The sequence below is a fragment of the Fukomys damarensis genome, unplaced genomic scaffold, assembly GCF_012274545.1.
Source record: "Fukomys damarensis isolate Sample0158 unplaced genomic scaffold, DMR_v1.0_HiC HiC_scaffold_11, whole genome shotgun sequence".
NCBI classification, from domain to species: Eukaryota; Metazoa; Chordata; class Mammalia; order Rodentia; family Bathyergidae; genus Fukomys; species Fukomys damarensis.
This window is the reverse complement of record NW_022900923.1, coordinates 12,348,329-12,366,122: the sequence shown is the minus strand read 5'-3', so window position 1 is coordinate 12,366,122 and position 17,794 is coordinate 12,348,329. Positions and strand designations below refer to the sequence as shown.

Sequence of the window (17,794 nt, the reverse complement as noted above, 5' to 3'; positions counted from 1 at the left end):
TAACAAATATGCAACATGTTGAGTTTATGTGTTATCTCATTTAACACCACTAGTGGGACATTCAAATGGAGGTATTCAAAGGGGCTGGGTATTTTGGACTGAATCTCATGAGAGTTAGGCAACAAATTGAAAACTCAAAAGTATATGGATGATAACTGATACAGTAGAGGTAGAAGCAATACAGGGAGAAGGTGTAAAAGAAAATAGTAGAAGCACAGAAGAACCCTTTGGAACAGGAATGTTTAGGAAGCAAGCTGGAAAAGAGAAGCCTGTAAAGATGACCAAATGAGAGTGAAATAGGGAGAAAACCTGGAGAACGCTGCAGAGGTCAATTAAAATAGGGACTGTCTTAGTTACTTTTCTTGTTGTTGACACAAAATACCTGGCACCCAAAGTTAAAGGAGGAAAGGTTTATTTAACTCTCAATTTGTAGAGGTTTTAGTCCATAATTGACTGGCTCTGAGGCTGGGTGGCATGGCAGAGGGGCATCAGAGGAGAAGCAGTTCATGGAGGCAGAAGACAGCAAAAGCAAGTGACGAACTATAACTAGCCACCAACCTCTTTCTGTCCCTTATATTGTATCCAGACTACCAGGCAGGATAACACTCACATGCTTTTTTTTTTCTTCTTCATTAAGTTTATTGGTACATTTTAGCTATACAGTGCAGTTGCATTCATTATTGGGATCTTGTACCTTTACATGTCAGGTCTTGGTTCTCATTTTTTTCCCCTTGTCCCTGCCCTCCCTTCACCCCCTCCTCCTCTCCCCATTTACAAACACTTTATTTCCATTTTTTCATTTTCTCATGTTTTTTTCTTTTCCCTTATTACCTTTCTCCTACCCTTCCCACTTTCCCTGCACCTTTAGCCCTTTTATTCCCATTTCACAATGTCAGTTATCTCATTAGGATCTTATGTACTATTATAGTTTATTCATACCAGAGATATTATTCGGTATTTACACATGTGTGACTTACTTATTTCACTTAGGAGTATATCCTCAATATGTATCCATTTTCCTATAAATGAATCTAATTTCTCATTCTTTATGGCTGAGTAATATTCCATTTTATAGAAAAACCACATCTTCTTTATCTAATCTCCAACTGATGGGCAAATGGGCTGTTTCCAAATTTTAGCTATTACAAAATGTGCCGCTATGAACATGGGTGTGCATATATCACTCTGGTACTATTCTTTTAATTCTTTTGGAAAGATATCCAGTAGAGGGATGGCTGGGTCAAATGGAACCTCTAGTCCCAGCTCTTTGAGGTATCTCCATATTGATTTCCCTAGTGGTTGTACCAGTCTGCACTCCCAACAATGGAAAAGAGTTCCTTTCTTCCCACAACCCCGCCAACATTTGTTATTGAGTGATTTCTTGATAGCAGCCATTCTTTGTGGGGTGAGGTGGAATCTCAGTGTTCTTTTCATCTGCATCTCTCGAATGACCAGTGATGTGGAACATTTTTTCGTATATTTATTTGCTGCTTTTACTTCTTTGTCTGAGAAATGTCTGTTCATTTCAGATGCCCATTTTTGAATTGGGTCTTTATATTTGTGGGGGCTGATAATTTTGAGTTCTTTATATATTCTAGATAACAGTCCTTTGTCTGAGGAGCAGCTGGTAAATTTTTTTCCCCCACATTGTAGGTTGTCTCTTAGTTCTGTTGATGGTTTCTTTGTCAGTACAGAAGCTTTTTAATAAGATGAGATCCCAGTTTTTGATTCTTTCTGCTAGTTCCCATGCTACTGAGGATTTGTTCATAAAGTCTTTTCCTATGCTAATGTCTTCAAGAGTTCTGCCTAACTTATCTTCCAGCAAGTTTAGTGTTTCTGTTTTAATATTTAGATCTGTAATCCACTTGGATTTTAATTTAGTGCATGGTGAATGATAAGGGTCTAGTTTTAATCTTTGGCATGTTGAGATCCAGTTTTTCCAACACTATTTTATTAAAGAGGCTATCTTTTCTCCAGTGGGGATGGTCAGCTCCTTTGTCAAAGATGACATAGCTGAGCACTGACATTCTTAATCCTGGCATCACACCATGAATCAATGACACACTTTAGATCCAGCCACCTCTGCAAAAGTCCATGGCCTTATGAGGCTTTGCGGGGGACATGTGGATATAAGCCAGAACAGGGACTGAAAATTGTTAATTGAATTCAATAAGAGAATCCTTTGAGCTTTGCTAGATTACCTTAAAGAGTGCTGAATCTGTTTAAGAAATTTGACTATGAATAGAAGAAAAGTATACCATAGTAACTAGAAGAGGGATGTAGTTTTTTTGGCTCTGTTTCTTTTAAAAGATTTGAAGATATGAGCCAATGAAGATGAAAATGTGAAGATCAACAGTGGGTTAGATGTTTATTAATGATAAAGTGAGAATTTCTAAGAAGGTGAGAGCTGTGGAATCTGCCTTGAGTTCCAAGATGGATATGTTCCTATGAGTTGGCTATCAGTTGTTTCTTAGGCAGCTGCAGCGTTGCAGGTAGTAGTCTCACTCAGAGGAGAGCCAGTTTTTGCTCCATGTCCTCAAAAGTAGCAACACAAGTACATATGCTAAGGCTACACCATGCAGAGGTCACAGTCCTTTCTAAACTCACTTCTGATGATTTAAAATAAGTCACAGTTTAATAATAAAAGTGTGTATTGACCACACCACACTTATGAAAGCAGCCCACTTAGGTCTTCAGGTGTTTGAAGGTACCTGTGGACCATTAAAATACATAATACATATAGATGAATTTTTTAAAAGCACCTTTTTTTGGTACTGGGGATCCTACTTGGGTTCTTGTGCTTGCGAGGCAGGCGGTGGCATCATCAGGGTGAGCTAAATCCCTGGTCCACACATGCTTTTTTGTTTGACTTCTTGATGATAACTATTCTTTCTGGGGCAAGATAGAATCTCAGTGTTGTTTTTTAACTTGCTTTTCCTCAGTGGCCAGTAATGTAGAAAATTTCTTCATGTATGTATTGTGTAGTTGTACTTCTTTTTTTGAGAAGTGCCTGTTCATTTCACTTGCCCATTTTTTATTTGATCTTTTATTTTGAGTGGAGATCTGATTTTTCTGACTTCTTTATATATTCTGTCTATCAGTCTTCTGTTGGAGGAATGACTAGCTGGCAAAATTTTTCCCATTTGGTAGGTTATCTTTTCATTCTGTTGGCTGTTTCTTTTGCTTCCCAGAAGCTCTTTAATTTAATATGATCCTATTTGTTAAATCTTAGTACTATTTTGTATATAGTTGGGATTCTAATCAGAAAGTCCTTGCCTACACCTGTGACTTTAAGAATTTTACCTATTTTATCTTCCAACAGATGAAGCATTTCTCTTTTAACATTTAGATTTTTTATTATTTTGTTTTTAGTTTAGTGCTCGGTAAAAGATACGGGTTTAGATTAGCAGATATGGGTCTGGATAGGCAGTTTTAAGACATCATATTACAGAGATACATGCCTAATATCCACTTTTTTTTGTTACCAGGGATCGAACTCAGGACCTTGCACTTGTTAGGCAGGCAGTGGAATTGCTGAGCTAAATCCCTGGCCCTCTAATAACCATGTTTGTAGCAGCACAATTCATGCTAACTAAATCTTGCAAGTGGTGGATATGTTGATCAACAGATGAATGAATAAAGAAAATATGGTTTTTATGCACAGTGGAGTACTACTTTGCCATAAAGAAGCATAAACTTGAGTCAAAAATGGTTGCACCTTGAGACCATAATGTTAAGTGAAATAAATCAGACACAGGGCTGAAATACCACATGGTTTCTCCCATTTGAGAAATCCAAAATCTAAATAAATAAAGAACAAAATAAAAGATACAGTAATAGGAAGTAGATCTTTGTCAAATGGGAAGGGGACGAAGAGATGGAGGAAGAGAGGAAGGTGGGGAGGGGAAGGAGATGAAAAAAATTACGATGTGTTATGTACATGTACTAACTCTACACAAGGAATGTAAATATGTATTGAAAATGTGTACTAATAAAAAAATCTTAAATTTAAAAGTGCATGACTTGTACAAATTGCACAGTTTAACATAGTTCAGAAGATGTCCACTATGAGGAAGACTTATAATGTCCTTTAGGGGACGATATGATATTTAGAGATTCTATACAATGCTTTCCTTTTTATTTTCCCTCACCATGCAGGGGATTGAACTGAAGACCTGGTGCATGCTAGGCACATGTTCTTCCACTGAACTACGTCTCGAGCCTCACACTACTTCTTGGTGAGAGCTGCAAATTGGCCTTGGAATTAACCACCATCCTTGGGGTAGTACCATGTATGAGCTAGGTTGTTTGTTTTTAATAGTATAGTGCTTTTGTGTTTTATAGTGCTATGGATCAAAGCCCAGGCCCTGTGCATGCTAAGCAGTCTCCCCACCAGTAATCTTTGCCTCCAGCCATGCACAGTGCTTTTGTAGTATGCATATAACAAGACAGACAGGCATTCACCCATGAAAAGTGGTGGTTTGGGATTATTGTTCTTTGTGAATCCTCCTTGATTTCATCTGCAAGTTTTCCAACTCATATTTCTATTTTCAGCCATAAATGGTCTCACATATCCTCTCTGCCCGTGCCTGTGCCTGTGCCTGTGCTTTCTCCCTCTCCTTCCTCTCTGTTATTTTGTGGTGCTAGAGGTCAAATCCAAGGCCTCACACAGCAAGACATGTTCTCTATTACTGAGCTGCACCCCTGAATCTTTAGCTCTTAGCATCAACTACAATTATTTTTTTGAAAATGGTTATATATTGACTTAAGTTATTTTAACATCTTGCATATTCCCTGCTCATCCCTGTCATTGGTTCAGGTCCTTGGGTTGCTTTCTGTTGTAAAGACTCCTATCTCAGCATAGCTCTTTTCCCTTTAGAACGTCCCAAGGAAAATAGGTTGACTATAGCTTTTTTGTTTAAGGAAAGCTTGTAATGCTTTTTACTTGTAATAGGCTTTTTACTGTGTCACATGCTTTACTACAACATACCCCTACAAAAATTATACTATGTCGGGCTGGAGTGACTGGAATGTTGGCGTGACTTTTTATTAGCAATGTATTTGTTCATATAATAATATCTTTTTAAATATGTGACAGTTATAGTAAGTTTAAGATATAGCCATATTGGTTTGGTTGTGGGAGGCAGAGATGATTCGTTTACTACCTACCTGAGTGATAATAAAATTCATTTTTCCCAAGATTAGTATTGCCTTCTTTCCATGTTAATTAGTTTTCTCATTCTGCAAGTTAACTGTGATTATAAATACTGAATACTTGGCATGTTTTCTCAAGTATGAAAACAAAAGCTTATACTTAATGTGTAAATTAGAGCTGAACATAGATCCAGACATATGGTTATTAGTGTTGCGTAAATCATTGGGACTTCTTGTCATTGTTCTTACAGATGTTCTCAATGGGCCTTCAAATCATTTCCTTTTCTGTCCTTTTTTTAAATGCATGATTTTTGTAATTTAAAAAAATAAGTCCTTTTCTAAATGCATGATTTTTTAAAATGTAAAAAATTACTCTATTGGACCCTTTACTTAGGGTCTACATATTAATAAGCCACAACAGCCAGTCCTGAGAAGTCCAGATGCATTGGGTTTGCTTAGATGCCTCGTGGTCTCTAAACATTTGGTCTAGTGTTTTTGGCTAAAAGCCAACAGCAAATTATTCTTTCTATGCAACTCTTAGCTTACTCTCTCCTTTCTCAGAGCATGATCTGCAAAATGTACTCATAAGACATCAAATTTGAATTGCAAATTTGTGTGTGAATATGATTTTATAAGTATCCAGGAAACAAACCAAAGGGGAACATTTCCCTAATTTGTTAGCAAGCTGTGTACATAATTTGTAACTGATGCTCATTTTGACCATGTAGTTATCAGTATTCTGCAGATTTGGAAATGCCAATACTTTCAAGTCTTTCTTTTCTTCTTATTAAATAAATCACTTTATTAAGCTACATATTTTTGTTGTTCTTATTATTACAAAGTAACAAACAGTCTTATATTTTTAAACAAGGAAAGGTATGTATTATTTTATATTGTGGAAATATCCTAGTATAAAAAAGTATATATATAATTTAAGCTCCTTTTTAATTATTAACTTTGTTTGAACTGCTTGTAGGTTTATTATGTCAGTGTGGTAAATGGAGAGGTGTGTGTGTGTTAATTATGTGTGTGTACTTCAGAATAAAGCTAAATCTCCCCCAAGTTGGGTGTGGGTAAAGGGATAAGATGGGGAGATATATCTATATCTGTATCTATACCTATGCACGGTTTTCCCTTTCAGTGTGTGAATCTTAGGTGCTTTTATTCCTTCTGTCTTTCTAGTTGTAGTATTGCGTATTGGTAGTAGGAAAACTAAACTACAGACATGTAAAAGAAAAGCAGTGGTGTGAAGGATTAGAAGCAAATGGCTATGGCCTTGGCAATGTGTTGATGTGTCTGAAACAAACACTCTAAAAGTTAAGGCTTGAAGTTCTTTGTAAGCCCAGTTTTAAGGTTGGACGAGTTACTACTTTTACCGATGCACTTCATTTATGGAGAAAAAATCCGTCAGAGAAATACCTAAAGAATTACTAATTAATGAAATTAACCGCCTATCTCTTCCCTGATAGTTTCTTTCTGGAGAACTCTGAAGTCCTCTTTTGGCTAGTGTAATGAGAATAGAAACTGAAATGTACAATTCACACATACACTTTTTTATTTCATCTATAGCAGAAAATTGTCAAAAATTTGGCTACATATGTTTAATAAGTTTTAATGCTTGAAAAAGAGTGACAGAAGATAAAATATGGAATGCGGATAGGATAGCTCCCTTTTCTCTAACTTTTTCTGGAGGATTTAGGGGTTTTTTGTTTGTGGCTAATTTCCTCTTTGTTTTCATGCTAATATAATTTCTTTGCTGAATTGCTTTTCCTCCTACAGCCATGTTTTTGAATATTATCCACCTATTCGTTGTTTTTTATTTTGGTATTTTGAGACAGGGTCTCCTTATATGGTTCAGGCTGGCCTTGAACTCACGATGTATTCCAGGCTGGTCTCAACCTCATGGCGATCTTCCTACCTCAGCCTCCTGAGTGCTGGAATTATAGGTGTGCACCCACCACGCCTGGCATCCATACATTCTTGTAAAGTATGAAGCAGCATACTTTTGGGCACCAGTAAGATGGCTTCTTTTAGTTCAGTGCACTTTTTTTTGTTAAGCCATGATTGTTAGGCCCCTCTTCTTCCTCAAAGACCCACACAATTATTGTAATAAATATATAGCTGGTTCCCAACACCTGCTTTGAGGATTAGAAAGCTCCCATATTTGTGAATATGAATATAGTGCCATCTGAGAAAACATCCTATTTACCTGCTGCCCTGGATTAGTGTTGTGGACCTTGTTGGTAAGTCTAGGGCCACTGTTAGAACTGGAAAAATTCTCCCTCATCACTGGCAGCTATGTTCAATAATATGTTTACTGAGCTATGTGCTGTGCTAAGTACTTTATTTGATAATGTTATAGAGTATCCTAGAATATCTGTTTGAGTTCAGTGCCAGGGGATGGGTAGATTTATGTGTACTACTTAATCTGCAAAGAAAATACAGTATCACAGAATGAAAGTATGATTTTTAAAAAGTTAAAACCTGACTCTTACAGAAATACAGAATGAAATGGATGTATTACCTTTGCTCTGTGCTGCTGGGGATTGACTCCAGGGCCTTGGAACTGAGATCTGAGCTGTATCTCCATCCCTTGTTTTGTCTTTATTTGTTGTATTTTTTTGAGATAGGGCTCACTAATTTGCTAGGTTGCCCAGGCTAGAGTTGAACTTGCCATTCTCCTGCCTCAGTCTCCCACCAGTGCTGAGATAATAGGCATGTGCCACTGTGTCTGCCTAAAAGTTATTAATTTTTAAATGAGGGAACCAGGAAAGGTCAAGGCTGGTTCTAAGAATATTTAAAAAACTAAGCATGCATTTTAAAAAATGATGTTAGAATATGATTGCTGAGTTGGACAGAAAACAGTTCATCTTCCTCAGGCAATAAAACTACAGCTTTCAAGGTAATCCTTTCTGTTGAATAGAAACCTGTACCTTAGCATGTAGCACAGATTAATGTGTACTCTAATGGTTAAGTAGCAAAGTCAAACACAGGGACAATCTAGAGAGTTAAATAATCCTTGGGTGAGCCTGCTAAATAGTTCTAAGCAGGAACATTGAAGTGTGCAGCTCCCTCACTTTTTCTTTGTTCAGATTTATGGTTAACTTTAACAGTGACTCATGAGCTTCCACCTCACTCTTGTGGTGAGAATGCAAGGTGAAGAATGCATAACTATGTCAGACTTGGCAATTAGTCTTGCTTCTGTGTTTTTCAAGATAGAGGTGACTACTTTCAGGCAAATGCCCAGCCCTTTGCTTTGTCTCCTAGTGTGTTCTCCATGACAATGGAAGCAGTGCTCTGGTCCTGATTCATCGGTCTAATCTGGGCCTTGGACTAGACTTGGCTTCTGTTCTTGTCACCTTGTATGTTGTGATCATAGACTCCCAGTTGCACACATTCTGTCTGTGACATTACACCCATTTTATTTGTCACATTACACTTTTGGGTCACAGAGAAACTCATGAGCCCTGTATTCCAGATGTGCATGCCTGTAAGGAGCCAGGAGGTCACTCTAGTACTGTGTGGGATGTGATTTTGAGTCACTTGGGAGGTTTCTCTAAAACCATGGATTTAAATCCAGCCTATACATTAGAATTCTGACAGCACTTTAAATCATTATCAGTGCCCAAGTATCTGCGCCAGGTCAATCTGTAGGTCTGGGGTAGGGCCTAGGCTTTAGAAGGTTCAAATGGTATCCCAGCTGTGGTTCTGAGAATTAGTTGCTAAGGGTGGCCTCCTCCTGACTTCTTCAGCCCCAGCTATTAAAATTGATGATTTGGGAACTTAGAAAACGCATTTTATTCTGAGAAAATTTAGCTTTCAAGAATTTTGTTGTGCTGTTTATTTAATATATTTAATCTGGGTACCAAAAGTGAACACTGAGACTTTTTGTTTATATTTCTGTTTCAACAGACCTAAATACCTCTTTTGTACATGGACGTCATTGGCCAGAATAAAAATAGGGTCAGTCATATGTAAGGAAACAGCATAAAGAGGAGCTGGTTAAGATAGTTCAAGAATACTGTTTCCATAATATGTGTTTTATTTTCATCAGAGAGATGTAGTAAGTTCTGCAAAGTTAGTGTGGCTTGCCCAAGGACACCTAGCAAGTGCAGGAACTGCTGTTTAAACTCACCTGTCCATTCTCCTATGGATATAGAAGTTTTTCTGAAATCTTGATATAACAAATGGAGTGCCAAATATACTTTTTAGAAAATATAAACTATTAAACAGTGATTAGATCCATGGGGTTTTACTATAAAAATTTCAAAAAGTTATGATGAAACTATGAAATGTAATCTTCAGTTCATCTGACCTCATCATCATCATCATCATCATCATCATCATCATCATCATCATCATCGTCATTGCACCAGAGATCGAACTCAGGACCTTGGCTTGCGAGGCAGGTGCGGTGCCACTGTGCTAAATCCCTGGCCCTGATCTAATCATTATTTAAAACATCATTTATGTGGGAAAATATTTTCTAGTTCAAAACAACTGTGGACTTATAAATTTTTGGGACTGTTTTTATTTATATTTTTGTATGAATTGATGTTTAATAATTTCTCAGAGGATTGTTTTTTTGTGTGTGATTTTATTTTATCTTCGGTCAAGTTTCTCAAAAACCTACAATTACACTTTTATGATGAAGATCAGTGGAAAAACTCTCCCCATTTTCAAAAGTGTAATTCCCAGACATTTGAGAGGCAACAGACCTACACTTCATTTAACAAAAAATGGAGTGTCTTGTGTGAGTCAGGTCCTATATCAGGTGAATATATAGAAATGAATAAAAATAGTGGTTTTTGTATTCACATTCATATTGGTAAGTTAATAGTACAAGTTTTAAAAATAGAGATTTTTTTTTCAGACATTCAGGGAGTTACAGAAAACGAGTTGAGAATTTGAGTACAGAATATGTGTCAGCATTGTGTCTTCCTCAGAATTTTACATTGAGTGAAAGCCTTGGTAAATACTTTGTATGGCAAATTTTAAATTTTAATTTCCCTAAGACAATTAAAATTTGCTTTTAAGAGATATTGGTGGGAACATTTGAGTGTCAAAAAGTGTTGGCATGTGCCAGGTTTTATTATACTTTGTTGAGCTTTTTTATGGAGTGGAAAGATTGCTTTACTATCAGAAGCCTCAGAGGATGGAAATTTTGCTCATGTTTCATATCAGGAAACTTCACTTTGATGGCCAGGTGAGCCTTGCAGTGGTAAAGTGCTGCTGATGGTCAGAGAAAGGCTGAAAAACATGCACAGACTGGTGCTTTCTTTGTTCTGCCTTTTGCTGCACAATACCAGATGCTAGATGTAGAGGTGCTGCATGGCTTCTGAGGTACTGCATGTCGGGAAATTTAATGTAACTGACAGCCTTGGATGCCTGTTTGCAGCATGTTCACCAGTGTTGTTGGTACTGGCTCTGAGGAAGTATTTACAGTGACATGGGATTCACTTCTCTGCCAACATTTTATTACTGAGGAAGTCCTATACTCTTATGAGTAATTAACAGTGTTTAATATTTCTGTCAATGATTTACTATTTCAGTTAATATCGACGTGCAAAATTTAAACACTTGACATTAATCTGATGTAAACACTTCCTTGTTTCTTCTCTGATCAATTAGTGGAGGCTGGACTGGTATGAATGAAGGACCTGAAGGTCTGTGTAGGTCACTGTTGTCACGGGACCTAAAAGCCTGTGGTTTTTGTTTATGATAGGGTTGTGTGCTGAGTGGGAACTATAAATTCTAAAGATGTGGTGAGCGGGGATCTGGTAGAGTTCTGTGAATACTGTAGGTTCTAGTGGAAATGATACTGGGGTTTTGATGTTTTAAGTGTGACGATTACATTTTTTCTTGTCTTTTCACTGTGTAGGATTCAAGTGGTCCCCCAAAGAGATGGCCCCTCAGTTTGCGAGGGCTAGTTTACAAGTAGGTTCTCTGACTTTAGTCATAGAAAAAGATTTTTCAAGGCAAACGAGACACATGAAGAGGTTTCAGATGTAGACAGAATGGAATAAGGGCCCTCAAGAGAGGTGCATTATAATTGGAGCTGGGGATATTTAGTGCGTAGTCTTGAGGGGTGGTGGTGTCTTCAAGATGGGTGATCTAGGATGTGCATTTCTACATCTGTCAGGTGTGGGCTGTGTTAGAATGCAAACTGTACATGTGTTTGGAGCTCAGATGTGCTGCCTGCATGAGGGTGGAGATCTTTCGGGGGAAGGGCAGCTTACAGGTAGAAAGCACAGGCCCAAAACCCAATTTACATGCTTATTGTAGTTCAAAGGCCTTTAGGAAAGTTTTTCTGTTTTTGCTTTTGTTTTGAGTAAGTTTCCTGAAGAGAAAAAGCTTGAGCAACTTTTGTGTGCTGAAAAGCTATAGAGATTTTTTAAGGGCAATTTAAAAGTTATGGTTTTCCATGTCTACTTTTTACTTATCTTCACTTTTTTCTATCCTACTTCAGTCTGAGAAGCAAGTGCCATTAAAGGACCAAGGAGCCAGAATATTTGAAATTAGGAACTTATGGGTCAATTCAAGACCTTTAATTACCATAACAGTTCATACAAAAGTGTGTGTCAATAATAGTTTCACTTATGTATGAGCAAAGGAAGCTTTTCTGTGTTGTGGATTTGCAGAAAGGGGAACATGATGATAAAGTTTGGATGGGTGCATTTAATACATTTAGAACCCAATTCATCTAAGTAAGAATTCTTAGGTCCAGTCTTTTTGGATAGAGAATTGAGGGTGAGACATTGGGAGGGAAGTAGTATAGGAATGGTAATAATATATTAACTCATACATATTGGTCAGTTATGTTCCAGTTAGTGTGCTCAGGTGGTTGTGATTCCTCAGTGCTACTGAGGTGATGTTATCATATCTAATTTGGAAAGGTAGGTACCTTGCCCAACATTACACTTGCAGAAGTGCAGGCTGAACCCAGGCAATCTTCAGCCCAGGCCCCAGAAGCTTGGCCATGTTTTATTTTCTGTGGGAGCTGTTTGCTTCCTCGATAAAATTTAGATATTTAAAGTGTCCATTGGTAAACAGAAGAATCATTAGCACTACCCGTTCAGTTGTGTCAAGTTTCAGTTTCAGGGACAGTGAAGGATGAGGTTAATTCCAGATGTTCAACAGGAATGTTTGCAAGCTTGTCTCAATGTAGAGGAGGTGATACAGAAAATATTGACAGACCCAAGACTCTGGGCATACTCATTCCTTTTATCTTTCCTTATTCATTCCTTTTGTCTTCAGGTAACTGTAGATAGGTAACAACTGCAACAAAGCAGATTTCTAGGCAGTTTTTGTTTCCTGTTTATTTTAGACATGAATACATTTTTTACCATTTTCCCCATAGCATATGTTAGAGCAGACGTCTCATCTGCTAGAAGCAATATTAAGAGTACTTACATAACAATAATATTGCTACAAAAGATCATTTATATCCAAAGAAGTTCAGTTATTGTACTTCATTTGTCTTCATCTGTCTGAAGTGCCAATGAAAGAGATGTTGAAAAATAAGGATGGATAAAGAACAGACAAGAAAAATACATGTAGGTTTTTTAGGAACAGAGATTTTAGATCTTTATACTGTACTTGTTTCCATGATTTCTTATCTTCTTTTCCACCACCGTGAGCTATATAAATTTATTTTGCATATGTTGGCTTTTAAAACCAGATTCATGTAATCCATTATCTTTAGAAATATTTTTCAGACCAACTGGTTTTTTTTTTGTACCAGGGATCGAACTCGGGATCTTGCAATAGAGAGGCAGGCAGTGGAACCACTGAGCTAAATCTCCAGGCCCCAACTGATTTTTTTAGACATATTACAAAGCCAGAAGAATTTAAATTCTACCTCTTCTCCCCCGCCACTAATAGATTTCAGGTTCCAGTGAGGGTCTGAACCTGTGTGTGTCATAATCCTGTTTGATCTTTAACTGATTGATATTAGCTATATTTTCATAGCATTCTGCTGAATCATGTTGTGGGGCTTCTTTTTCCTGCCAGCCATATAGGGTGTCTGTGTTCAGGAATCAAAGCATTTACCTCTTCTCTCTTTCCCTCATTACTTCCTCAGGGTTTAAGCACAGGTCTTCCAGGTGGTATGGATTTAGCAGCCACATTCATTCAACAATAATTTTCATTTTATATAATTTTGAGTACCTCTTATGTGCCAGACATTGGGAATATGCTAGGTTTTGGTGATACATTGATGACAGTCACACAGTATCTTATGCTGAAGGTGCTCATTCACTTATAGAAGAGAAACATGTTGAAAAGTAAAACATTCTAGTATAGCATGGTCAGTATTGTAACAGCTTTCCTCATCCACAAACTAAGCATACTTATCTCAGAGTTACTGAGTAGGGGCTATATTGGTTCTCTTTCCATCTCTTTGACCAAATATCTGACATAAGCCAATTACAGAAGAAAGATTTATTTTGGCTCATGGTCTCAGAGGCTGAAGTCCATGTTTGTCTGGTTCCAAGGCAGAAACATCATGGTGGAAGGGCATGGTAGAAGAAAACTGCTCATCTCACGGTATCTAGGAAGCAGAGAGAGGGAATGAGACCTTCAAAGCTATGACCCCGCTGACCAACTTCTACTCCTATTGCTCATGGAGCTGTGAGCTCATCAATCATTTAATAATCCATTGATGAAGTTAGTGCCCTCACAATCCAATCAGTTCTGTAGGCATCTCTTAACCAGTGAAGTTGACAATCAAGATTAACCACCATAGAGGTTAATTCAATAGTGTGTGGAAAGTACCTAGCCACAGTCTCTTGCACATAATTGTCCAAAAATAGCAGCCAATAGAGATCCCAGAGATGGAAGAGAATAAATTTCCTTAGGACAGTTCAGTAACAAAGCTCAAGGGACCTGAGGCTGGTGAGGTTTGCTGTGCTACTGATTTTGTGTCTAGTCATATGCTAGAATTTAGTTTTCAAATGTGTTGTCTCTTTGACTTGTAAATGCTTCTGAGTACCTTTCTGTAGGGAGGGTGCTATAATTTTAAGCATCTGTGCTTCCTTGTGGCCTTTTGCAAATCTGGAGATATTTGTTGAATGGACAAAGATAAAGTGGTAGGCTTTTGGAAACACTCCTATGAAATGTTAGAGTAGTTTTAGGTGCAGGAGGTCTTGGCAAATAAAATAGGCAAAGCTCTAAGGAAAGCATTCTTCCAGTAGCATTGATATACTAGCCATGCTTTTTTTTCTCTTGTATTTTTGAGACAGTCTTGTTATGTAGTTCAGGCTGGTGTTGAACTCTCTATTTATCCCAGACCAGCCTCTAACTTGTGGTAATCCTCCTGCCTCAGCCTCACAAGTGCTGGGTTTACAGGTGTGTGCCACCATGCCCAGTTTAGCCATCTTTTTATGCCTTGTTTTTGATCAAATGCATGTTCAACTGTAGAGTGTAAAATTGTAGCATCTGATAAATGCACAAACAGGAAATATGAGGCCAGCAGGGGTCTGTTTAGTACCAGTTTAAGTTGTTCATACAGTATCTTTAAATTGCATACAGAGTATTATTTTTTACTATAGTGCAAAATGGAATGAGAATATAAAGTGACAGTACAATCCAAATATAAGGTTTTAAATTTCAAACTACAGCAAAAAAAAAATGCCCCAAATTTACATAGCTATAGATGGTTTAGCATCTTTTCTTACATGGTAGCATAGGTCTTATAGCCAAACTTATTTTCTTTGCTATTTGCATTGCTATATGCTAGAAGAAAACTGAAAATATGATGTGTATTTCTTTGATCTTAGTTACTTGGTAGGCTTTATAAATGAATACTTTATTCTTATTTTTTCTAGTTGGCTGTAAAGATAAACTACAGTCAGTTATAGTTTGCGTATGAAATGTCAATATTTCACAGTTATAAGAGAGTAGACGTGATATGATTACTTCTGGGGAGTAATCTTCAAGATAGTTGGCTGTAAAGATAAACTACAGTCAGTTATAGTTTGCGTATGAAATGTCAATATTTCACAGAGTTATAAGAGAGTAGACGTGATATGATTACTTCTGGGGAGTAATCTTCAAGAAAATATCCTTCATCTATTATATATATTCCTTTGTTATCTTAGTGCATTTCAGAGGCCTTTTCTTTGCAACTTAAATGTATAGGGTTGACATTTATGACTATGCTCCCAAATGCTAAGAATTAAATGTGTGCTGAATTCAGAGTTCTGCATGCTAATCTTTGTTACTGAGAATGAGTGCTCCTAACAAATGAACTGATTGTTTTATTGGTGTCTGAGTACACTGCCCCCCAATTCCCATAGTAGGTCTGTTCTTCTTACTATTCAGTTGACCTTTTGTATCCCTCAGTATTGTATCCATGGATTCATCCAACTGTGTTTTGAAAATATTTTTAAAATTCTACCTGTATTGATTATGTATACCTTTTTCCTTGACAATTCTAAAACAGTATAATACAGTACTATAAATATTTATGTCATTTACATTGTATTATGTATTATAAGTGACCTAGAGATGACTTAATGTGTATGGGAAGATGTGGAAAAATTGTATATAGATACTGTGCCATGTAGATAAAAGACTTAAGCATCTTTGGATTTTGGTATTTGCACTGGTTCTTGGAACCAATTTCTGATGGATACTGGTGATGTCTGTAGTTGCTCAACTAAATGTTTTTATGTTAAGTGTGTAGAATGACACACCTGAAAACATCTTAAGGATCATAAGCTCCCGTATTATAGATGCATCACGTACGGGGCTGTCTCTGGCAGAGCACCTCAGAATTCTTATGTCATTCCTTCCCCATGAAACCATACTGTCCATATTGTGGATTTACCTGTTTATTAGTCTACACATTCGAGTTTCCTGCTGAATATATTAGGAAGCTTACTTTGTCTTGTGTCCCATTTCCTCTTATGCATTCCAATAGAAATCTACCTACATAAGACAGATCATAGCAGTCTGTTATCCTGGCTTGAGTGGTTCTTGGGATTGTTGTGATTCAGGCCTACTGGATACACTTAGAGCTAAGAGGGTGCATGTCTTTCCAGAAAGGAGTAGGGAACTGGCTTTAAAGGGCTGTAGGCATTGTGTTCTTGGCAGTCCATGTGTAATAGCACTTTAGGGTTGGAGTAATGTGGTTGGTTGGTCCTTTCATGCATCAGGAAGGAGCACAGTGCAGCATTACTTGCTAAAGCAAGAAATTGCTATATGGTCTTGCAATAGACAGTAAGCTCTGTCTAGCCCTTGTGTCTTACAAAGGCTTACTATATTGGGTATATTACATTTATCTTTTTAACCAATTAAGTACCTCCTATTTTGTCTATATCAATTTTCTTTTCTGTGTAGTGCACTTATTAACTTTAAACATCATATATTTATCTTGTAGTTTCTATAGGTCAAAGGTCTATGCACAGCTTACCTGAGTCCCTCAGCTTAGGTTCTCACAGGGCATTGGTCAAGGTGTTAGCTAGGCTGTTTGCTCACCTGGAAATCTGGGAAAGAACCCACTTCCAACCTCCTTTGGGTTGTTGGAAGAATTTATTGCTTTTTTAAGGTAGGACTGAGGACCCTAGCTTCTTGCTGCCTCTTGTCTGAAGTCTGCCCACGGTTCCTAGAAATCACCTGTGTAGTTCCTTGTCATGTAGGCTTTCCTGACCTGGCCTTTTAGTTTATTGAGTCTGCAAAGGGAGGCTGTAGTGTGGGTTTCCTAGCAAGATGAAGATTTAAATAACTGCACAGGAGTGACATGGCTCTGGAGAGAAGCAAGTCATAGATCCTGCCTACTCAAGGGGAGGGGAATCGTACAAAGGTATAAACACCAGGAGATGGGAATCATGTAGGGTAGCACCTCGCAGCCTGTCTTTCTACTTGTTTTTTCCTCAATCATGGCATGGAAAGAGAAGTAGACAAACATGAGAATAGCCCATGAGGGAGCTACCTGAGATACTGAAAATATTTCAGTTGTTTGTGCTTATTACCGTTTGTTTACGTTTTTACCCTTTCCCACTTGTTTTCCTGATGCTTTTTTTCATTTAAATAAACTGTGTGTAGTTGGATGAATACCACAGTCAAGATACGGAGTTTTCCATCATCCCAAAAGTTGCCATATGCCTCTTTGTTGTTATTCCTCCCACATGTCTGGTTGCAGCAACTGATGATCTGCTTTGTGTCTGTAGATTGATTAGTTGTCTCTAAATTTCACATAAATTGAAATAATAGTATAGACTCTAGTCTGACTTGTATCGCTTGGTATAATGATGTTTGAGGTTCATCTATGTTATTTGTTTCCTAATGTATTCCCCCTTTTTACTGAGAGACAGTCTGTTGTATGGGTGTTTATCCATTCACCTGCTGCTGATGAACGCTTGTGTTTTTTACAGTGATTTAGGTATCACGAAGAAAGCTGCAGCAAATATTTTTTATATAGACTTAATGGGCATTTATGATTTTTCTTTTATAAAAACTTGTACTTCCTTTGACAGTGTCCTAACCTGAATATACAGCTAGTAAAGAACAGAGTATTCAAACTTGGTGTCTGACTTCTCCACTTCTGTGTTCTTGGCCAGAAACAGGAAAACTCCAAGACCGAAGGCTGCAACTAGCTGTGCGCTTTATTTATGTATTGTCTCTTGCCTGCTGTTTC

At 37.5% G+C, this 17,794-nt stretch overlaps 1 protein-coding gene across 4 annotated transcripts in view; it reads left to right on the top strand.

Moving 5' to 3' along the window:
• Positions 1-17,794, top strand: part of Smyd3 (SET and MYND domain containing 3) — a 690,610-nt gene that overhangs the window by 216,089 nt on the left and 456,727 nt on the right. The gene's annotated exons all lie outside the window — the stretch shown is intronic.